Raw genomic sequence first — 24365 nt, 5'->3', positions numbered from 1 at the left:
CAACAATAATAATAATAATAATAATAATAATAATAATAAATGCTCATATGCAGTACCAGATAGTGGTTCTCATGGCTTCTCATCTTAACTGAATGGAAGTGTTATCATATACATGTTTTGTCTTGGTATAAAAGATGGGCTACAGCAAATATTCTGCTTAATACCACAGATTTGCTTGTCAGGTATTTGACCTTAACCAGTTGAGCATGTCCCTTGGTGGCTGATGATATGTGCATCTCTGATCACAAGCAGAAATAGTGGGCGAGCATCGTAGCCATGTGTTGAGAGGAATTCTTTGGGGTTTGAATAGTTCACCTCTGGAAACGTGAGTGTTTTAATCATCATCCTTAAACAAACCTTATTGAGCTGGATGGGCTACTCGACCTGTAGAAGATTCTAACTGACCCCCCCCCCCCCCACCGCTGTTTATCTTCATATGAGATCACCATGTCGTGCACACATGGTTGTGGTGCATGTGCCTGGTGTACCCTTATCAGACCGGTAGTCATGATGGTTTCGTATATTTTACCCCAGTGTCACTTTGATGGCATCCACTGCTCTCTCACTTAATAATAATAATAATAATAATAATAATAATGATATTAATAATAATAGTAGTAGTAGTAGTAGTAGTAGTAGTAGTAGTAGTAGTAATAATAATAATAATAATAATAATAATAATAATAATAATAATAATAATAATAATAATAGTAATAATAATAATAATGAGAAGAAAAAGAAGAAGAAGAAGAAGAAGAAGAAGAAGAAGAAGAAGAAGAAGAAGAAGAAGAAGAAGAAGAAGAAGAAGAAGAAGAAGAAGAATGATCCTTAATCGCCATCACCACTATTATCAGCACCAGCATCACCATCAACATCATCATCGTCTTCGTCGTCGTCGTCGTCGTCATCATGATCGTCATCATCATCACCATCATCATCATCATCATCATCATCATCATCATCATCATCATCATCATCATCATCATCGTCGTCGTCGTCATCATCATCATCATCATCATCATCGTCTCCGTTGGTATCATCAGCATCAGCGACATCAACCTCATCATCGACGTCGCCGCCACCGCTGTCATCGTTGTCGCCGTCCAAACACCCTAAATACGTTGTGTCCCTTAAAGACACTGTGTCTGAAAAAAAAAGTTAGGTTGGTCATTAGTGAAACGTTCTTTGATCATAAATCCGCTTCGTTTGCACTGACCTGGGGCTAAGCTACAACAACAACAACAACAACAAATATAATCATCTTTATCTTGGTCAAGTATATTCCTCCATGTTGTGGTCATCAGAGTTGTTGCTTTTTTTTTCTAATCGTTGCTCTTGTTTTATTGCTATTGACTATGCCGTTGTAGCTATTGTTGTTGCTTCTATTATTATTGTTCGTGTTCTTCCTCTATCTGCTGCTGCTCCGTTTTATCACTTACGTTTGCACTGAAATGTGACCATCCTTACTATATAATTCCTTTATTAAACACCTTTATTAATTCTCAATTACTTTGATAGGCAGTAAATCAGTTCTGAATTTAGTCGTTTCTCATTGGTTAAGTATGGTCACATGTTCAAATATTTCGCGTGAAGAGAAAACTTACAATTCTTCTACTATTGTCTACAAGAGGCAGGGAATTGAGTGCAAAGTTACCGTTGTCAATGGTCGATATTCTTCGAAGCTTGTTCAAACCAGCTGAGAGGAACTTTTTATGAAATGTGGTATTTGGGAGTTAGAATATTGTAACTGGTTTACAAAACAGCCATATCTAGTGTTATGTTTCAGCACATAACAACACAGCAAAGAAATATAGACAGCAAAGAAATATACACAAAAAAATAGGTCTTAAATAGATTTAAACCTCCGGAACTTGAAGATATACTTGAAAATATATGGGTGTATATGTAAATAGAAATCGCACGAATAACACTTGAAACATTATGATCAAAGGCATGAGGCTAAAATAACATAGAAATACAAGGCGAAAATATAACAATCAAAGAAGTGTGGAATGAAGAATTATGAGCCCCCAGGGATATATTTATTAATATTTGGCAGAAGCAATAGAGTGCGAAACTCTCGGAACTTGAGTCACTCTGTTGCTTCTGCTAAACATAAATGAATATTTACATATACTCGTATTTTGAGTTCTATTCTTCCTGTTTTCACCAGCATACTTATGTGCATGTATATATATATATACGATGGGCTTCTTTTCCGTCTACCAAATCCACTCACAAGGCTTTGGTCGGCCCAAGGCTATAGCAGAAGACACTTGCCCTAGGTGCCACACACTGGGACGGAACTCGGAACAATGTGGTTGGGAAGCAAGCTTCTTACCACAGAGCCACTACAAATTCTTTTATTCTGTTACTTGTTTCAGTCGTTTGACTGCGGTCATGCTAGAGCACCGCCTTTAGTCAAGTAAATTCTTTGTAAATCTAGTACTTATTCTGTCGGTCCCTTTTGCCGAAACGCTTCAGTGGCTGAATAACATCTTATAGCTTCATCAGAGCGTCCAATATGAAACTCAACTGCGCGTCGAAGGCTTCCTATTGCAGAAACATCTGTTAGCTACTGAAGTTCATAAGTTCATTTATTCCTTTGTCCTTTTTTTTTTCTTGTTACTGCTCAGTACTCAGCCAACACCTCGTTCTGCAACATACGAATATTCAGTCCTACATTGGGTCATTGGTTTCGCAATAACATATGTAGATAGATTGAAACATATTGAGACAGATAGATAGATAGATAGATAGATAGATAGATAGATAGATAGACAGATAGAGAGATAGACAGACAGATAGACAGATAGATAGATAGATAGATAGATAGATAGATAGATAGATAGATACATACATACATACATACATAGATATATATATATCATCATAAATATACAGGGATTAGCAATTGAGTTGCTTCTCCAACATACTGAAAATTTAGAAATAGCAGTCAAAGAACTACTGATTCATTCTTGTATATTTTATATTCTTGTAGATATATATATAGATAGATAGATAGATAGATAGATAGATAGATAGATAGATAGATAGATAGATAGATAGATAGATAGATAGGTTTCTTTATTAGCCACACAGGGCTCAACACAGAGTGGACAAAATACCAATGTAGAGTTTTTCTTTTCGAGGGGGTCGAAAACAAAGCAGAAAAAAAAACAAAAGTGGGGACAATGATGAAAAAAAACATCGCAAAACGTTTGGGGTATTTACAAAAAATACGAAATAATACAAAAAATTCCCAATAAATGGGGAGGTTATCCGTGGAAAGAAAAACCTACGAAAAGACCACGGTAACCTCGGTCTTTAGTGTCACAGTTTGTTAAATAAAATTTCTTTTATTTAAGCAAGAAACGTAAGTAACTCTGTTAACAAAATTTTAAAACGTTTTATAGAATCATGGTCAAGGTGGCTTCGTCATTTATACATGTATCCATCTTTTTTCGAAACATTTGCTAGACAACACTTGCCTCTCTACTCTCACCTTCCTTTTCAAGTGATACTTGAAAAAGTTGATGAGAGATTGACCAGAGAGGAAAGTATTTGTCTCTAATCCTTTCAGACGCGTCCACCAGATGCATTCTTTGGTCATAGCCACAAGTACGATAAATACAGCTCTTCCTTCCCGTTTAAAGGAAGGAGGCGTGACGATATTGACGATAGACTCCGTTGATAAACCGACTCGTCCCACACGCGACAGCAGTCGTTCGATATAAGCCCACAGCTCCGAAATGGTTGGACACTGCACGAGTGCGTGCAGAACGGTTTCATCGCTCTGACCGCATCTCGGGCAGGTCGGCCCCGCATTTCGCGAGCCGTGTCTATAGAGCTTATCCCGAACGGGTAGCGCCTCTCGGTAACACTGCCAGGCCAGGGATCTCTGGAAGTTGTCCATAGGTCCCGGCCCGAAAGTCGTCCTGAACAGGCGGGTCAGGTATTCCTCGTCGACGCCCAGGTTCGCCCCGAGATCGTCGTCGTACCTGCCCTCCACTAATCCCCTATAGAATGACTTCGTTGTGATGCAGCCGCTCAAGGTCGACCCGGGACGGCAAAGTTGTTGCAGAGCAACGCGACACTCACGGTGCCATTCGCCATTCCTCGGCCTCTTTTTGATCCACGACTGCAGCTCGGTCATGGAAACGAGCTGCGGGAAAGCGCGTCGCACAAACGGCGACCACACCTGTTCACCGTCGTCTACGTAGAGCCGGAGATGTCGCAGTCTCAGCGCATGTCTGCGCATCATCAACCACGGCATGCCCAGCCCTCCTTTCAGCGGGTGTTGGCAACAAACGGATCGCCTCACCATCGGAATGCTTCCTTTCCACAAAAAGCGGAAGAGGATGCGCTCCATTTCGGTGATGGCGCGATCGGGACAAGGCACGACGGTCAGGCGGTATTCGATGACGGACGCGATGTACGCGTTCGCCACCTCCGCCCGACCTTTTAGGGACAGCTTCCTCTCGGACCATTGCCGGCAGAGAGTGGCCACCCTACTCGTTATCTCGTCCCAGTTCTTCTCCGTTTGCAGGTCCGGACCGAACCAGACTCCGAGCAACTTGACCGGACCGTCCGTCCAGCGTCCCACTACTGAGGCGCTGCTGGACGGTATGGGCTTGCTTCTCCAGGTGCCGAGCAGCAAACCCACCGACTTATCCCGGTTGATTTTCGCTCCCGTCACCGCTTCGTAGTCTTTCAGCGTCTCGCCGACAAGCTCGATGTGCTCGTGGCTAGACGCTATGACGGTGACGTCGTCCGCGTATGCCGACACGCTCGTCCCGCACTCCAGTTCTCGCGGGATGCCCCTCAGCGTCGCCAGCTTCCGCAGTAGTGGCTCGAGAGTCAATACGTACAGCAGCGGCGACAGGGGGCATCCCTGACGAACCGAACGTGCAATGTCGAAGGGCCCCGATAGACGTCCATTGACGCGAACAACCGAACGGATGCCTGTGTACAAGGCAGCCATCCAGCCGCGGAAAACGGGACCGAAGCCGGCCGCTTCGAGGACCGCCTCCAAGTATCGATGGTCTAACCTATCGAAAGCTTTGGATTGATCCAAATTGATCAGGGCCCCACCCATGCCAGGTTCCTTAACTACCCTCTCTATGATGTAGCGCATCAGATGGCGGTTGTCATGGATGCTCCGGCCCGGCACGGCGCATGTCTGCTCCGTGCCGACCAGTTTCTCGATGACAAGCGCCAACCGCTTGGCTAACACCTTGGCCAAAATGTTCTTGTCTGCATTGAGCAGAGTGATGGGCCTAAAGTTATCTATGGCGTCCCCCTTGTTTGGATCTTTCTTCAGCAGCGTTACCGCTCCTCGGCACACAAAACCGGGAATGCTCCCGTTCTGCTGCCAGTTGCAGTACACGGCCGCCAAGACTTCTCCAAACAAGTCTGGCATACAGTTGTAAAGCTCGTAGGGCAGACCATCCAAACCCGGAGATTTGTCCGTCGAGCAACCCGCCATCGCGTCCCTCACCTCCTCCGCCGTGATGACCCCTTCGCAGCACTCCGCCTCTCTTGCCGAGAGTCGTGGCAAGCTGTGCAGGTAGGCACTAAAGTCCACCCTGCCTTCTCGCTCGCCACTCCTCCCGAACAGTCGGGCAAAATGCCGCTGAAACGCCTCGCACATCTTGCTCGGCTCGAGCAATTCGCGCCCCTGTTCATCTACCAGAGACCGGATGGTGTCTCTGTTACCCCGCTGCGCCTCCGCCACCCGGGCCTCTCGTGCGGCTCCAACACCTTCATTCCTCAGAGCACGCATCCTTGCCCTGACAGCACACCCTTCGTGTTTAGCATTGAAGTGTTGGTCGAGGGCCAACCTCGCCGCTAAAACGTCGGATGCGATGCCACTTCGCAATGCCTCTTCTAACTTTATCACTAGCTCCCCCTCTACTCTGTTCCTCTCTACAGCTAGTGCCCTGCTATACCTTATTGCTTCCGCCCTTACTGCTCTCTTGAGGGCAAACCACCATTTGTTGTTGACGATGGCTCCCGTCAAAGCCCTCTTTACTAACGTGCTAATCCGGTCTCTGAAAACCTGTCTCGACGGGAAAGGCGCGTTTAGTTTCCAGTAACTGGGACCCTGCCTATGTGTCTTATCTAAGTCTAGCGTACACGTCACAAGTTTGTGATCCGTGTAGCTGACTATGTGGAACTGTGGACATCCTAAACTATCTCTATCTCTTGTCCTACACACTATCCTATCTAGATACGATCTTGACGACCCAATGCGGTTGCTCCAAGTCCACGTTGGCACATTTGGGTGGTCGAGTCGGTACCTGTCAGACAACTGGAAGCGTCTGAGCAGGTCTATGAGGCCTTTGCATCCCCTTCTAGTTTTGTCACTCCCCACGTAGTCTAGATGCGTGTCCAAGGTAGCATTCCAATCCCCCACTAAAAGTAAGGGACGAGACGTTCCCAGGAATACTTCTAGACGTCGAAAGAAGTCTGACCGACCTGTTAAAGGAGGCACATAAACTGCCAGCAACCGAAAAGCGCCTCCATCGCTGTCGTCCACATCTAGGACAACCAGTCTACCCTCCGGGTCCGTAAATATCGTCTTTACTTGGAGATCCAGACTCTTGCGAAAAAGAACCGCCGTGCCACTACCGCCCATCCTCGGCAGACAGGGAGAAAAATAAATGTTAAACTGTCCGCCAAACATGGACTTTAGGGCCCGCGGTTCATGGAGTCTGGTCTCACTAATGGCTATGATATCCAAATTGTGTGACTTGATGTCATTTAAGAGGTACCCTTGTTTCCAAGGGGACCCTAAGCCACGCACATTCACACAACCAATCTTCACCATGATTCTATTTATACGTGTGCTTTAAAGCACAAAGCAAAAGAACGGAAAGTTACTTACCGTTCGAAAGTTTTGTTTCCTCCTTGGATTTTTCACCAAGGAGGCTATTGTACAATTTCTTGCACAAATATTTCTGGAATCCCCCTACCGAGTTGGGGTAGAGGGATTTTATTGTGTTGTGTAATGCTGGTGTTACATGATAAATTTTAATATGTTTTGGCGGTGTTGTGCGTGGGTGGTTGTTTGTTTTGATGTCGTTATTTGTGATGTTTGTTTTAGAGTTGATGTAATTCATCAACTCTGTGTTTGTAGTGTCTATTGCTGTTAGCATTGTTTTTGGTGTGTTATCATTGGTGTTTATCGTGTAGGCGTTGGGAGTGTTTTCGGGAGATGTGAATCTCCCTGCTTTGTTGTTGTTCGTTTTTCTTTTTTTGCTCCTCTTCCTCCTTCCTTTTTGGGCAATTTTCCATTCCTCAGTACTTGACTCGTCTTCAGATGAAAACTCTGAGGAATCGGAAGGAGGTAGAGGCATGTTGTATGCTTCTGTGTTTGCTTGTGTAAGTGGTTGTATTGTTGTTTTTGTTGTTGTTGGTTGTTGAATTTTTGGTTGTGGTGTAAGTGATGTGGGGGAAGGGGTATCAGTTTTTGTATTGTCTTTTCTTTTTTCGTCTTCTTTGTTTGTTAATTTTGTAGTTTTTGTTGTATTTTCTTTCGTTGATGTTGTTGATGTTGCTTTTATTGTTTTTTGTGTGGATGGCGGTGTGGGCAGCAAGGCTTTTTTTGTGTGTTTAGTTAGTTCTTGTTGTTGTTGTTGTGTTTTTCGGGCAGTCGGACACTCCTTTTTAAGGTGTGCCTCGCTGTCGCATAAGTAACAGCGAGGCCGCCTGCCCTCTACTACTATATGCAACTTTTGGTTTGTTGCCAAACGGATGTATGGTGGGATTTTTTTGATTTCTTGTTCGTTTGTGTGGAACAAGATTTGTATGCTTTTTCCGGTCCAATTGCTCTCTCCAACGTTTATTTTTAGTATGTTGATGTTGTCCATATCAACACATATGGCCGATATCAACCATAGTGTGTCGATTGTTGGAGGTGCGTGCTTTATTGTTACCTTTGTTACCTTTTGGCCAAGGTAACTGGGTAACATTGTTATTTCAGGTGTGTGAAGAGTTAGCGTTGAATACGTCTTCGCCAACTCTTCATTTCGAAAAATCACCTGTACCTGTGCAAATCTATACCAAGTAATATATGTTTTTTTATCCCATATTGATTGCAAACATTTTTGAATGTTGTCTATACTGGCCTGTTCCGGCCTTCTATTTTTAGTGTTTATTATTTTATATATTATTGTTTTTCTACTTGTTTCCTCTAATATGTGTTGTGGTATGTTTAAGTGTACTTCACCGCTTTCTTTGGTGATTAATTTTCTCGTTTCTATTATTTCTTTTGTTGTGTAAGACACAACAGTTTCACTTTGCTTCAAAGCTTCAGCAAAGTTTTTGTTTTTGTTATTGTTGTTATTGTTGTTGCTGGTGCTGGCACTGGTATTGGTGCCAGATGTGGTATTTGTGTCAGTGGTGTTGTGGCTTTTTCCTTCCTCTCTTTCGCTTCCTGCTGGTGAAGAGAGCAAAGGTTGAGTTGAACTATTGCTGCTGCTGCTGCTGTTGTTGTTGTTGTCGTTGTTGTTGGTGGTGGTGGTAATGGTGACGTCACCAGAATTGGTGCTGACGTCAGATTCTTTGGAGGCATTGTCTATGTTCTGTTTTGTAACCTTGGTTACAGTTTTGTTTTTGTTGTTGTTGGTGGTGGTGGTGGCGGTGTTAACACTTGAATTTGTGTGTGTAAATTCTTTTTTCTTTTTCTCCATTCTCTCGTTTAACTGTGAGGAAGGAAGACTAGGAAATTCTTTTTCGAACGAAACACTGCAAAATGCAGCGTTCGTGTCACAAAGATTTTCATGGCTACAAGACGCCATCGTCTCAAAAAAAAAATGGCTAGAAAGCCGAAATTGATTTTTATATCCTGGAAATGTGCCACAGAGGGCAGATTTCCGTCGCAAAAAACTTGCACCAGAGAGTCTACAAGTTGTTATACAACTTTGTATATAAAATAAACTTTACAAACAAACTTTTTAAAACATGAAAAAGGCAAAACTTACGGAGCCGACACGTCTACCGTCCGTCCATAGAGATAGATAGATAGATAGATAGATAGATAGATAGATAGATAGATAGATAGATAGATAGATAGATAGATAGATAGGTTTCTTTATTAGCCACACAGGGCTCAACACAGAGGGGACAAAATACAAATGTAGAGTTTTTCTTTTCGAGGGGGTCGAAAACAAAGCAGAAAAAAAAACAAAAGTGGGGACAACGATGAAAAAAAAAAAAAAAAAAAAAAAAACATCGCAAAACGTTTGGGGTATTTACAAAAAATACGAAAAATACAAAAAATTCCCAATAAATGGGGAGGTTATCCGTGGAAAGAAAAACCTACGAAAAGACCACGGTAACCTCGGTCTTTAGCGTCACAGTTTGTTAAATAAAATTTCTCTGTTTACAAAATTTTAAAACGTTTTATAGAATCATGGTCAAGGTGGCTTCGTCATTTATACGTGCCATTCTTGCTACATGTATCCATCTTTTTTCGAAACATTTGCTAGACAACACTTGCCTCTCTACTCTCACCTTCCTTTTCAAGTGATACTTGAAAAAGTTGATGAGAGATTGACCAGAGAGGAAAGTATTTGTCTCTAATCCTTTCAGACGCGTCCACCAGATGCATTCTTTGGCCATAGCCACAAGTACGATAAATACAGCTCTTCCTTCCCGTTTAAAGGAAGGAGGCGTGACGATATTGACGATAGACTCGGTTGATAAACCGACTCGTCCCACACGCGACAGCAGTCGTTCGACATAAGCCCACAGCCCCGAAATGGTTGGACACCGCACGAGTGCGTGCAGAACGGTTTCATCGCTCTGACCGCATCTCGGGCAGGTCGGCCCCACATTTCGCGAGCCGTGTCTATAGAGCTTATCCCGAACGGGTAGCGCCTCTCGGTAACACTGCCAGGCCAGGGATCTCTGGAAGTTGTCCATAGGTCCCGGCCCGAAAGTCGTCCTGAACAGGCGGGTCAGGTATTCCTCGTCGACGCCCAGGTTCGCCCCGAGATCGTCGTCGTACCTGCCCTCCACTAATCCCCTATAGAATGACTTCGTTGTGATGCAGCCGCTCAAGGTCGACCCGGGACGGCAAAGTTGTTGCAGAGCAACGCGACACTCACGGTGCCATTCGCCATTCCTCGGCCTCTTTTTGATCCACGACTGCAGCTCGGTCATGGAGACGAGCTGCGGGAAAGCGCGTCGCACAAACGGCGACCACACCTGCTCACCGTCGTCTACGTAGAGCCGGAGATGTCGCAGTCTCAACGCATGTCTGCGCATCATCAACCACGGCATGCCCAGCCCTCCTTTCAGCGGGTGTTGGCAACAAACGGATCGCCTCACCATCGGAACGCTTCCTTTCCACAAAAAGCGGAAGAGGATGCGCTCCATTTCGGTGATGGCGCGATCGGGACAAGGCACGACGGTCAGGCGGTATTCGATGACGGACGCGATGTACGCGTTCGCCACCTCCGCCCGACCTTTTAGGGACAGCTTCCTCTCGGACCATTGCCGGCAGAGAGTGGCCACCCTACTCGTTATCTCGTCCCAGTTCTTCTCCGTTTGCAGGTCCGGACCGAACCAGACTCCGAGCAACTTGACCGGACCGTCCGTCCAGCGTCCCACTACTGAGGCGCTGCCGGACGGTATGGGCTTGCTTCTCCAGGTGCCGAGCAGCAAACCCACCGACTTATCCCGGTTGATTTTCGCTCCCGTCACCGCTTCGTAGTCTTTCAGCGTCTCGCCGACAAGCTCGATGTGCTCGTGGCTAGACGCTATGACGGTGACGTCGTCCGCGTATGCCGACACGCTCGTCCCGCACCCCAGTTCTCGCGGGATGCCCCTCAGCGTCGCCAGCTTCCGCAGTAGTGGCTCGAGAGTCAATACGTACAGGAGCGGCGACAGGGGGCATCCCTGACGAACCGAACGTGCAATGTCGAAGGGTCCCGATAGACGTCCATTGACGCGAACAACCGAACGGATGCCTGTGTACAAGGCAGCCATCCAGCCGCGGAAAACGGGACCGAAGCCGGCCGCTTCGAGGACGGCCTCCAAGTATCGATGGTCTACCCTATCGAAAGCTTTGGATTGATCCAAATTGATCAGGGCCCCACCCATGCCAGGTTCCTTAACTACCCTCTCTATGATGTAGCGCATCAGATGGAGGTTGTCATGGATGCTCCGGCCCGGCACGGCGCACGTCTGCTCCGTGCCGACCAGTTTCTCGATGACAAACGCCAACCGCTTGGCTAACACCTTGGCCAAAATTTTCATGTCTGCATTGAGCAGAGTGATGGGCCTAAAGTTATCTATGGCGTCCCCCTTGTTTGGATCTTTCTTCAGCAGCGTTACCGCTCCTCGGCTCACAAAACCGGGAATGCTCCCGTTCTGCTGCCAGTTGCAGTACACGACCGCCAAGACTTCTCCAAACAAGTCTGGCATACAGTTGTAAAGCTCGTAGGGCAGACCATCCAAACCCGGAGATTTGTCCGTCGAGCAACCCGCCATCGCGTCCCTCACCTCCTCCGCCGTGATGACCCCTTCGCAGCACTCCGCCTCTCTTGCCGAGAGTCGTGGCAAGCTGTGCAGGTAGGCACTAAAGTCCACCCTGCCTTCTCGCTCGCCACTCCTCCCGAACAGTCGGGCAAAATGCCGCTGAAACGCCTCGCACATCTTGCTCGGCTCGAGCAATTCGCGCCCCTGTTCGTCTACCAGAGACCGGATGGTGGCTCTGTTACCCCGCTGCGCCTCCGCCACCCGGGCCTCTCGTGCGGCTCCAACACCTTCATTCCTCAGAGCACGCATCCTTGCCCTGACAGCACACCCTTCGTGTTTAGCATTGAAGTGTTGGTCGAGGGCCAACCTCGCCGCTAAAACGTCGGATGCGATGCCACTTCGCAATGCCTCTTCTAACTTTATCACTAGCTCCCCCTCTTCTCTGTTCCTCTCTACAGCTAGTGCCCTGCTATACCTTATTGCTTCCGCCCTCACTGCTCTCTTGAGGGCAAACCACCATTTGTTGTTGACGATGGCTCCCGTCAAAGCCCTCTTTACTAACGTGCTAATCCGGTCTCTGAAAACCTGTCTCGACGGGAAAGACGCGTTTAGTTTCCAGTAACCGGGACCCTGCCTATGTGCCTTATCTAAGTCTAGCGTACACGTCACAAGTTTGTGATCCGTGTAGCTGACTATGTGGAACTGTGGACATCCTAAACTATCTCTATCTCTTGTCCTACACACTATCCTATCTAGATACGATCTCGACGACCCAATGCGGTTGCTCCAAGTCCACGTTGGCACATTTGGGTGGTCGAGTCGGTACCTGTCAGACAACTGGAAGCGTTTGAGCAGGTCTATGAGGCCTTTGCATCCCCTTCTACTTTTGTCACTCCCCACGTAGTCTAGATGCGTGTCCAAGGTAGCATTCCAATCCCCCACTAAAAGTAAGGGACGAGACGTTCCCAGGAATACTTCTAGACGTCGAAAGAAGTCTGACCGACCTGTTAAAGGAGGCACATAAACTGCCAGCAACCGAAAAGCGCCTCCATCGCTGCCGTCCACATCTAGGACAACCAGTCTACCCTCCGGGTCCGTAAATATCGTCTTTACTTGGAGATCCAGACTCTTGCGAAAAAGAACCGCCGTGCCACTACCGCCCATCCTCGTCAGACAGGGAGAAAAATAAATGTTAAACTGTCCGCCAAACATGGACTTTAGGGCCCGCGGTTCATGGAGTCTGGTCTCACTAATGGCTATGATATCCAAATTGTGTGACTTGATGTCATTTAAGAGGTACCCTTGTTTCCAAGGGGACCCTAAGCCACGCACATTCACACAACCAATCTTCACCATGATTCTATTTATACGTGTGCTTTAAAGCACAAAACAAAAGAACAGAGTGTTACTTGCCGTTAGAAAGTTTTGTTTCCTCCTTGGATTTTTCACCAAGGAGGCTATTGTACAATTTCTTGCACAAATATTTCTGGAATCCCCCTACCGAGTTGGGGTAGAGGGATTTTATTGTGTTGTGTAATGCTGGTGTTACATGAATAATTTTAATGTGTTTTGGCGGTGTTGTACGTGGGTGGTTGTTGGTTTTGATATAGTTATTTGTGATGTTTGTTTTAGAGTTGATGTAATTCATCAACTCTGTGTTTGTACTGTCTATTGCTGTTAGCATTGTTTTTTTTATATTACTATTGGTGTTAGTAGTATTTTCGGGAGATGTGAATCTCCCTGCTTTGTTTGTGTTTGCATTTTGTTTTGTTTTCTTCTTACTGCGCTTCCTCTTTCCTTTCGTAGCTATTTTCCACTCCTCCCCACTCTCTTCATCGGATGATGGGAGATCTGAGGAGTCAGAAAGAGGTAACGGCAAATTTTGTGCGTCTGTGTGTGTTTCTGTGAATGTTTGTGTTGCTGTTTTTATTGATGTTGGCTCCTTGTTATTTATGTGTGGTGTATGTGATATGGGGGAGGGAGAGGCAGTCTTGGAATTTTCTTTTTTTTCTTCTGTTTTTGCAGTTTCTGTTGTCTTTTCTGTTGTGGTTATTGCTGATATTTCTGTTGTTGTTTTTTGCGTTGCTGGTGGTGTTGGTAGTAAGGTTTTTCTGTTGGGGGTATTTGGTAGTTGCTTCTGTTGTTGTTGTTGTTGTTGTTGTTGTTTTTGTTTAGCGGCCAGAGGGCAGTCCTTTTTCAGATGTGCTTCGCTGTTGCATAGGTAACAGCGAGGTCGCCTGCCCTCTACCACCACATACAGCTTGTGGTCCTCTGCCAATCTAATGTTTGGAGGAATTTTCTGTGAAGCCTCCTCCGTGATGTGGAGAAGGATTTCCAGATTTTTCCCTCCCCAGTTCTTTTCCTCTCCGACCGTAATCTCCAAAATATTTGCCTCCTCCATTTCCAGGCACACGGCCGATATCAGCCATTGGGTGTCCACCTCCGATGGCACATTTTTTATCATAACTTTGGTCACTCTCTGTCCTAGATAACTCGGTATCATTACCAAGTCATCTGTGCGGAGAGAGAGTGTCGAAAATTGTTTAGCTAAATTTTCATCCAGAAACCTTACTTGCACCGTTCCGAATTTCCTTCCCCAGGTGACATGATTCTGATAAGGCCAAATTTTTCTAAGACAAACTTCAATTTTATCTGTGCTAACATTTTCTACACGTCTGGTTTTTGTGTTTACCAGTTTATAAATGATGCACTTTTTGTTTTTCATTTCTATAATATCTTTTGGGATGTTAATTCTGACATCATCTCCTTCTTTCGTAAGAAGGGATTTTGTGTCTTTTATTTGTTTTTGTGTGAATGTCACTGTTGTTCTTTTTTCCTTTAAAGCATTTGCGAAATTTGTTTTTGTTGTGCTGGCGGACATGTTCTTCTGGATATTTTTGTTTATGTTGGTGTATGTACTGCCTGGTTCAAAGGTGGTGGTAGTGGCAGCAGAGTTTGTTGAACAGGTGATGGTGTCATTGCTGACGGCCGATAACTTTACTTCCTTGTTGTTGCTGTTGTTGTTGTTGTTGTCGTTGTTGCTGTTGTTGTTGTTGTTGTTGTTGTTGTCGTTGGTGGTGGTGATGATGGCGTCAGCAGCAGTGGTGCTTACGTCAGAGACATTTGTGACGGTTTTCACGCATGGTTTTGTAACCTTGGTTACAGTTTTGTTTTTGTTGTTGGTGTTGGTGGTGGTGGTGGTGGTGGTGGTGGTGAGAGGGCTGTTAGTAGCTGTACTCACAGTCTTTGTGACGTTTATAGCAACTGCGTTCGTGTCACTGCATGAGCACGCGCTATTCTGTTCTTTTTTCTCTTCTGGCATCTGAAGCCTCGGGAAATGCTTGTCAAAAGAACAAGACAAGCGTTCCAAAATTATGTTTCTCGACATTTTTCAAATGTCAAGAAGGAAATTTTTGTATTTTGCTAGGGCCGAAACTGCCCCTGGGGGTCAATTCCTGCCCTTGAAAATACACACAAATGAAGCCTAGGTGCTTCGCAACAAAATTATTTAAAAATTCCAACAAAATGTGGACAGTAAAAGGTCAAATAAACGTTTACCTTCGCAGCCGATGTGACAGCACGTCCGTGAGAAGAGATAGATAGATAGATAGATAGATAGATAGGTAGATAGATAGATAGAAGGTGAAGGGAGGGGTGAGAGATGGTATGGAAGATAATTGTATATTAATATTATGCTTTATGTATTTAGAGGTTCTTTTAAAAACGGTAGGAAGCACATGTAAAGTGAAGTACTCAATACATTAAGTAGATGGAATATTAATCTATTTAATGAAAATAAGTGACTCTTTCAGGACTAGTTATGCTGCATTCCAGGTGAATTCGTCAGCAAGGCAGCAATATTAGCCCTCTAAGTATTGCTTATCACCACGTGTATATATACATACACACACACATATATATATATATATATATGTGTGTGTGTGTGTGCATATATATATATACATTTATATATATATATATATATATATATATATATATATATATATATATATATATATATATATATATATATATATATATATATATACATATGTATATATATATATTTAGATATATGCGTGTGTGTGCATGTATGTATGTGTATATATACATATATATATATATATATACACACACATATACACACATACTTACATAGGCACATATATATATAAACATATATACATATATATGCACACAGACATGTATATATATATATATATATATATATATATATATATATATATATATATATATATATATATATATATATATATATATATACATATATACATACATATGTGTATATGTATATATGTATGTAGGTACTACGACTACATATGTAGCTGTTTGTACAGATATATATTCGTCTGTAAACATAAGTGCCTCTGTCTGCGTGAACGCATAGATGCGTGTGCGTGCATGTGTGTACGTTTTTGTGTGTGTGTGTGTGTGTGCGTGTGTGTGTGTGTGTATGTTTGTGTGTGTGTGTCTGTGTGTGTGTGTGTGTGTGTGTGTGCCTGTGTCTGTGTGTGTGCTTTTGCCTGTACGTAAATGCACATAATAATAATAATAATAATAATAATAACAATAATAATAATAATAATAATAATAATAATAATAATGATATTAAGAAGAAGAAGAAGAAGAAGAAGAAGAAGAAGAAGAAGAAGAAGAAGAAGAAGAAGAAGAAGAAGAAGAAGAAGAAGAAGAAGAAGAAGAATAATGAAAAGGAAAACAAAAAGAATCTATAACGAAAATGAAATTTTGTAATTATGAAAATCCATGAATACCTTTATCTACAACGAAGATGTTGGTTGCTAGAAACTGCCTGAAGCATCTTACTCGCTCTCTCTTTCTCTCATCCACCCTCTCTTAGTCTCCATCTTTCTTTTCTCTCTCTCTCTCTCTCACTCTCTCTCTCCTATTGATTGGGAGAAAGCAAACACAACATCACTTATTCACATTTATTGACGGCAATTTCACTTTTCTTTTTTGCTTTCTTTTTTTTTCTCTTCATTTCTTTTCTATTTTTACTGTTTTAAGACGTTTACTCGCTTTATTTTTAGTTTCGCTCTAAATTTTCAATATTCATCGTTGTTATTTTTGTTGTTAATTTTTTTGTTGTTGTCGTCGATATTGTTCTTGTTGTTGCTCGTGTTATTGGTGATGGTGTTAGTATTTTCATCATTTATATTCTTATTTTGTTTTAATGTTTAAAATTTATTTTTCAACTTTTGCGTTGAGTTTTCTTTTTTTTATTTTTATACGTCCGCTCTTCAATGTACGTACACATACCTGCACGCACACACACACACCACACACACACACCACACACACACACACACATACGCACGTACGCACATACACGCTCACACACACTCACAGACACATACTTTCACACACACATACACATATATATATATGAGTACACATATATGTACATATATACGTGTATGACATATATGTGCATGCATGTATATTTCTATGGGAATGTATAACTAGGTATATATGCGTATATATATATATTTTCATATTACATATATATACATACACACATATATATACATACACACATATATATACATATATATATACATATATGTACATAGACTTATATGTATACATATATATAGAGAGAGAGAGATACATACATGCATACAAACATATACATATACATAGGTACATGTGTACATATATACATATACATACATGTACTTACACAATACAAATACAAAACATGCAAGTATGGATATGTATACATATATAGAAACACCGGCACACACACAGACATACAGACACACACACATATGAACATATGCCATACCTCTACCCATCTACATATATATAGACACATACACATATATACATATATGCATGTATATATATATATATGTGTGTGTGTGTATTTATGTACGTATATATATATATATATATATATATATATATATATATATATATATATATATATATATATATATATACACATACATATATATACAAACGTATAGTGAGATTGTTATTATTATTTTCTGGAATTTAATAATGCATTTAATAATGTCTTTATAAATAGAATCACATTTATATTTCAAAAGTTAAAGAAATAAAAATAAATACAAATAAAATAAACCAACAAATGTATACTAAAACCGCTTAAAATTTCTACACTTTATGAAATGGAATGGAATAGCTTATAGCTGCTGGTATAAAACGAAAAATTGGCGAAGTCTGCTTCTTGGAGAGAATCATCTTTATGTTGTTATAACAATTCTTTATGAACAATTGAATGGAACTAACTTTCTGGTTATTGTACCATTCTTATTATAATTCTCCAGGAAGTGTGTCTGAATATTAGCTTTAGTGCCGCTGTTGTTGTTGTTATTGTTGTTGTTGGTGGTGGTAGTGTTTTTGTTTTTGTTGTTGCTACTATTTTGAACTGTGTCTCTACAATGAATATGTCGGGTATATTTGAGCTGTATGTGTTTCTGTAATTGTGTGTGTGTGTGTGTGTGTGTGTGTGTGTGTGTGTGTGTGTGTGTGTGTGTGTGTGTGTGTGTGTGTGTGTGTTTTGTACGTGTCTGTGAGTGAAAGGTGTCTGCGCAAGAGAGGCAAGTATGCATATTCGTATATATACATGTATAAACATGCATACATATGTACATACATACATATGTTTGTGAATATGTATATTAATATATATATATATATATATATATATATATATATATATATATACACACGATGGGGTTCTTAAAGGTTTCCTGGCTTTGGGCAAAATAAAATACAGGAGGATCAGTTAATTATGATTTTATTCAACACGCGCCCTTCTCAGATTCAAACACGAAAATTGTTGCTGCAGTTTTTCAGAGGCCCGTAAAAGAACTCAGAAGGTTGAGCCTCCAGGCAGGTCTTTCGCCCTACCCTTAAAGCCAGCAACTGTCCAGCACCCTCTGTGGTGTGTGTGTGTGTGTGTGTGTGTGTGTGTGTGTGTGTGTGTTTGGCCCCCACGGCTTGACAGCTGATATCTTGCTTATGTCCCCGTAACTTAGCGATTCGTCAAAAGTCTCCAACTGAACAAGTACCCGGCTCAAAATAAAATTAAAGCTTCGGGGTCTTTTGATTCGGATAAATCCTTCAAGGCGATACTCCAGCATGGCCACTGTGCAATGTCGAAAACAAGTAAAGGATAAAGGGGAAAAAGGAAGAAAGTTAAAAATGACGGTCACGGGTGGAATAGTTTTATGATACGTCTGTTAGATCTGAATTGACTTAAAGCTAAAGCAGCAATGGGCACAGCATCGATTACTACAACCACTACTACCACCACCACCATCACCACCACCAGGAATTTGCATTACATGCTAACATGTAAAATTAACTACAAAAAGGAAAATGCCTATTTATATGTAAATGGTAAGAGCCATCGAGGGTTAAATCGATGTTTGAAGCAATAAAAAAAAATTGCCAAACTAAAGAAACGTTTTATTTTCTGAACATAAATTCTGCTCTTTTAAATTTGGCGATAGAATATAACAGTGAAGTTACTGCCACGTTCCTGCTTATTTATTAATATATTAATATATGCATGAATAAATTACTGTATTTTATGAGTGTATTCAGAAAGAGAAGCATCTGGTTATTTTCTTTATTCTTTTTCCACCGTTTAAATCCAAGCAAAATCTTACCGCTGTGGTGACATGAATTACAATTTATGGTTATATTGGTATAAACATAATAAAGAATTCTCTGATTAGCTCACACGACAACACATTGTTCCTGAATTATAATGAAGTTAAAAGACATGCTGTGATCTCCATACTTACATTAAATTAACGAGACAGCGTAGGAAACTTGTACGGTTAGCCGTCACTCGCGAGCGTGTATGGTTTGCTAATCTGTACCATATTTTCCTTAACTGTTTTTGGAACCTGTTTAATCGCAAGTGTCATAAAAGCACTGGCTTGCCTTCCTCGACCTTGACCCCCGTGGAGTATCCAGGATGTGACAGCTACCACTCTGTCAATTATGAAGATAACTGTTCCAGCTGATCCGATCAACGGGACAGCCTGTGCGTGAAATACACGTGTAAGTGGCCAAGCACTCCACGAATATACAAGCCCTTAACCAAGTTCTCTGTGAGGTCGAGCATGACACAGAATGTGACAAGGCTTAACCGTTTGACACACAGGTACAACTCGTTTTTATCAGCCGAGCGCACTAGATCACCAGGAAATAAATTGTCTTTCTCAAGGACACAACGCACTACAAGCAATCGAACTCACGATTTTGCGATCGTGAGCCGTATGGGCTAACCACTAAGCCGCGCGCATTTGCCGATGTGACGGCAAGAAAGAGGGGGGAATGTACCAGTAATAATGTGTTGTTCATTTCCGATGCGTATTGGTATGAAGTATTTTGCTGAGAGACACACCTGGTCAAGGTACTGTAAGCATGTCCTTATGACCACGATCCGAACTCTCTAATCGCTAAACCATGATCCTTCAAACAGTTTTTCTGCTATATAACAATAATATTCACAATGCCCTCAACTTTAGGCACAAAGACAGCAAGTTCGACCCCAGTGATCAACTGGTACTTAATTTATCAACCCCGAAAGGATGAAAGGCAAAGTCGACCTCGGTGAAATTTTAACTCAGAACGTAAAGATAGACGAAATACCGCTAAGTATTTCGCCCGGCCTGCTAACGATTCTGCCAGCTCGCTGCCTTATAATAATAATAATAATAATAATAATAATAATAATAATAATAATAATAATAATAATAGAGTACTATAACTTACTTGAGGCATTGCAATGTTTCAGTCAATAAATAACTTTTAAGAAAACCTTTTAGCAACGCAGGTGAGATATTAGACAAAATATCTAAGATGTTACCGATAATTGTATTTTCTTTCTTTCTTTCTTTTTTTCTTTTTTGGCATCCTGTATTTGATAAAATGAAATTTTCGCGAAATATAATTGATGCGTTAAACAACCTATATAAAGTGATTTAGTATTTGTCTTTATCTATCGGCATCACCATATTTTGGTTTCATAGCATTGCATAGAAGCCTTCTTTAGAATATTTAGATAATAATAATAATAATAATAATAATAATAATAATAATAATAATAATAATAATAATAATAATAATAATAATAATAATAATAATAATAACAAGATAATAGGTATCAACACTTTAGCTGTCCCAGTTATAAGCTACAGCTACAACATCCTTAACTGGACACTAAACGAACTATGTATAATAGACAGGAAAACAAGAAAAATAATGACAGGATATAGGATGCACCACCCAAAATCTGACATAGAAAGGCTATATATACAACCCACAGAAGGTGGCAGGGGTCTTATACAGCTAGAAAACTATTATAAAATAACCACCATAGGACTGCAAAAATACCTACTCCAAAAGCAAGGGAAACTAATACAAATAGCCACAAAACAGGAGCAAAACAAAAAGCTGTTTTCAGTATTTAAGGAAGTTGACAAATACAAACAAGAAATCAATCTACCTAACAAATACGAAGAAGAAGAAGAAGAAGAAGAAGAAGAAGAAGAAGAAGAAGAAGAAGAAGAAGAAGAAGAAGAAGAAGAAGAAGAAGAAGAAGAAGAAGAAGAAGAAGAAGAAGAAGAAGAAGAAGAAGAAGAAGAAGCTATAAAACAAATGAAATCCAAACTAAAACTAGAACAGCAACGAACCATGATAAAACGATGGCAGCAAAAGCCCCTACATGGTAAATACTGGGCTAAACTAAATGCGAAAGAAATACACAGAGAAAAATCCCACCAATGGCTGAGAAGCTCAGGACTCAAAGCAGAGACTGAAGGATTTTTAATTGCTGCACAAGACCAAAGCCTCCCCACCAGAAATTACCAAAAACACATAATGAAAAGAAATATAACAAGTAACTGTAGAATATGTGGAGATGGACAAGAAACAATAAATCATATTATCTCTGGCTGCCCAGTCCTGGCTAAGAAGGAATATATTCACAGACACGACAGAGCTGGGACCTATATACACTGGAAGCTATGCCAACACTATAGAATAACAACAGAAAAAAGATGGTATAAACACACGCCAGAAAAGGTCACAGAAAACGAGAAAGCAACCATACTCTGGGATATTCCAATACACACAGATAGAGAAATTAAGGAAAATAGACCAGATATAGTTGTCAAAGATCATGAAGAAAAAAATGCTTTCTAATTGATGTATCAATACCAGCAGATGACAACGTTTCTCTAAAAGAAATGGAAAAACTTTCAAAATACAAAGACCTGGAAATAGAGATAACTCGAATGTGGAATCTAAAAACAGAAACAATTCCTATCATAGTAGGTGCCTTAGGTATAATAAAAAAATATTCAGACAAATACATAACAAAAACACCAGGACTTACAAATATATATAACATACAGAAAATTACACTACTGGGTACTGCACACATTCTACGCAAAACACTTTCAATACAGTAAACATAAGAGCACCACAAGCAAACCACAGCACATACCTAAGGCGCACAGAGCTGCGCTCGGTAGTGAAGTGAAAGCACGTTATAAAAATAAGACTACTGAACAATAATAATAATAATAATAATAATAATAATAATAATAAGCATAGATTTGCTTGTCGGTTGTTTGGCTTTAACCAGTTGAGCATGCCCCTTAGTGGCTGACGATATGTGCATCTCTGATCACAAGCAGGAGTAGTAGGGGAGCATCATAGCCATGTGTTGAGAGAAATTCTTTGGGGTTTGAATAATTCACCTTTGGAAACATGGGTGTCATGCTCAACATCCTTAAACAAACCTTATTCAGGGACCTTTTCAGCGGGATGGGCTATTCGATCTGAAGAAAATTCTGACTGGGACCCACCTGCAAGGTCGTGCGCTGTTTATCATGATATGAGATCACCATATTGTGCGCGTATGGTTGTGATGCATGTGCCTGGTGTACCCTTATCAGATGGGTAGTCATGATGGGTATACTGGGCTTCGTATGTTTTACTCCAGCGTCACTTTGATGGCATGCACTGCTCTCTAACTCAATACTACTACTACTACTACTAATAATAATAATAGTAATAACCACAGATTTGTTTGTCAGTTGTTTGACCTTCACCAGCTGAGCATGTCCCTTGGTAGATGACGATATGTGCATCTCTGATCATGAGCAGAAATAGTGGGGAAGCATCATAGCTATGTGTTGAGAGGAATTCTTTTGGGTTTTAATAATTCACCTTTAGAAAAATGGGTGTTTCGTTAAGCATCTTTAAACAACTAAAGATGAAGAATTTGTCCGAGAACATCATCATCATCATCATCATCATCATCATCATCATCATCATCATCATCATAATCATCATCTCATCATCATCATCATCATCAACGTCATCATCATTATCATCAACGTCATCATCATCATCATCATCATCAGCTCCTAGACATTACTGTCATGGCTGTGTGGTAAGAAATTTGATTCCCATCCACATGGTTCCGGGTTCCGCGTGGTTCATTCGTTATATGTCTCCAATTAGAGCCCTGAGCCGACCAAAGGCTAGTGAGAGGATTTGGAAGACGGAAACTGAAAGAATCCCATCGTATATAATTGCGAGTTTGTGCGTGTATGTGTGTGTGTGTGTGTGTGTGTGTGTATTTGCGTTTGTGTTTGTGTGTGTGTATTTGCGTCTGTGTTTGTGTGTGTGTATTTGCGTCTCTGTCTGTCCCCACCGTCGCTTTACATCCCGTAACGTAGCGGTTCGACAAAACGATTTAATAGAATAAGTACCAGGCTTTCAAAATTGTACTGGATTCGATGCATTCTACTAACGTTCTCGAAGGTGGTGCCCCAGTATGGCCACAGACTAAGACTGAAAAAAATAATCCTTTCTACTAAAGGCCCAAGGACTGAAATTTTGAGGGAGAGGGCCAGTCGATTACATCGATTCCCAGTACGCAACTGGTACTTAATTTATCGACCCTGAAAGGATGAACGGCAAAGTGGACCTCGGCAGAATTTGAACTCAGATCATAGCGACGGGCGAAATACCAAAAGTATTTTGTCCGGCGAGCTAACGATTCTGCCATCTCCCTGCCTTTGAAACAAATAGGTAACAAAAGAACAAAAGATTACCTAGTTGAATTTTCCGACTCATAACACTGGTTACCCTGTTTCCATGGCGCATAAATGACAGAGATCACAACACATCCCCGGACCAAGAAACCAGTCCGTCGCAAAACCACAATGCACCACCCAGTGATCATGAGGTCTACACCCTGATCACTAATCACGCGTTGGTCCACAAGCAATCATTTCCTAGACATATCTTACTTTCAGTCATCGATCTGGAACTGTTAAAGAGAAGTGTTGACGACCTCAAATTTACCGATGTATTTCTGTGTGAAATCCTGTGACCGTCATGGACACACACAATTAAACAGGCCAAAGCAATTAATATCACAACGTACCAATTAAAAAAAATTGTTTTAATTGTTACCTTTAGTCGTAATTAATTTGACTTTTGTTATTCAATTTTGTTTGATCATTTTATATTGCAATATCACTTTATCACGGTGTATCACGGTATCGACCAGATAATCGAATGTTGTTATACATCGCCGGTCACAGTGCACTTCGCATTGTTTTAGCTCTTGAATAATGCCACCCCGCTGGCTAGGCGAGCAAACCTACATCCCACCCTGACCGGAAGGCCATACAGTCATAGAGTGACCCATTTACCATTTACCGTTGAGTGGGCTGGAGCAACGCGAAATGAAATGTTTTGCTCAAGAACAGAGCACCGCTTCGTCTGGAAATTGAACCCAAGATCTGATGCTCGTGAGAGAAAGG

General features: G+C 41.6%; 1 long non-coding RNA gene across 3 annotated transcripts in view; it reads right to left on the bottom strand.

The window, feature by feature from the left end:
* LOC149135462 (uncharacterized) overlaps positions 1-16503 on the bottom strand; it is a 42386-nt gene extending 25883 nt beyond the window's left edge. The window contains exon 1 of one of the 3 annotated variants that reach the window (XR_016241875.1): positions 16284-16503. This is a non-coding gene — a long non-coding RNA (uncharacterized LOC149135462). Of the gene's footprint in view, positions 1-8987; positions 9038-16283 lie in introns of those variants that run through there. The other 2 variants (XR_016241872.1, XR_016241873.1) reach the window with 2 other exon arrangements.
* Positions 16504-24365: the final 7862 nt, after the last annotated feature.

The sequence above is a fragment of the Octopus bimaculoides genome, chromosome 5, assembly GCF_046866305.1.
Source record: "Octopus bimaculoides isolate indiv1 chromosome 5, ASM4686630v1, whole genome shotgun sequence".
Classification (NCBI taxonomy): domain Eukaryota; kingdom Metazoa; phylum Mollusca; class Cephalopoda; order Octopoda; family Octopodidae; genus Octopus; species Octopus bimaculoides.
Note: the sequence above shows the minus strand (reverse complement) of the source record. Positions and strands in the feature narration are given on the sequence as shown.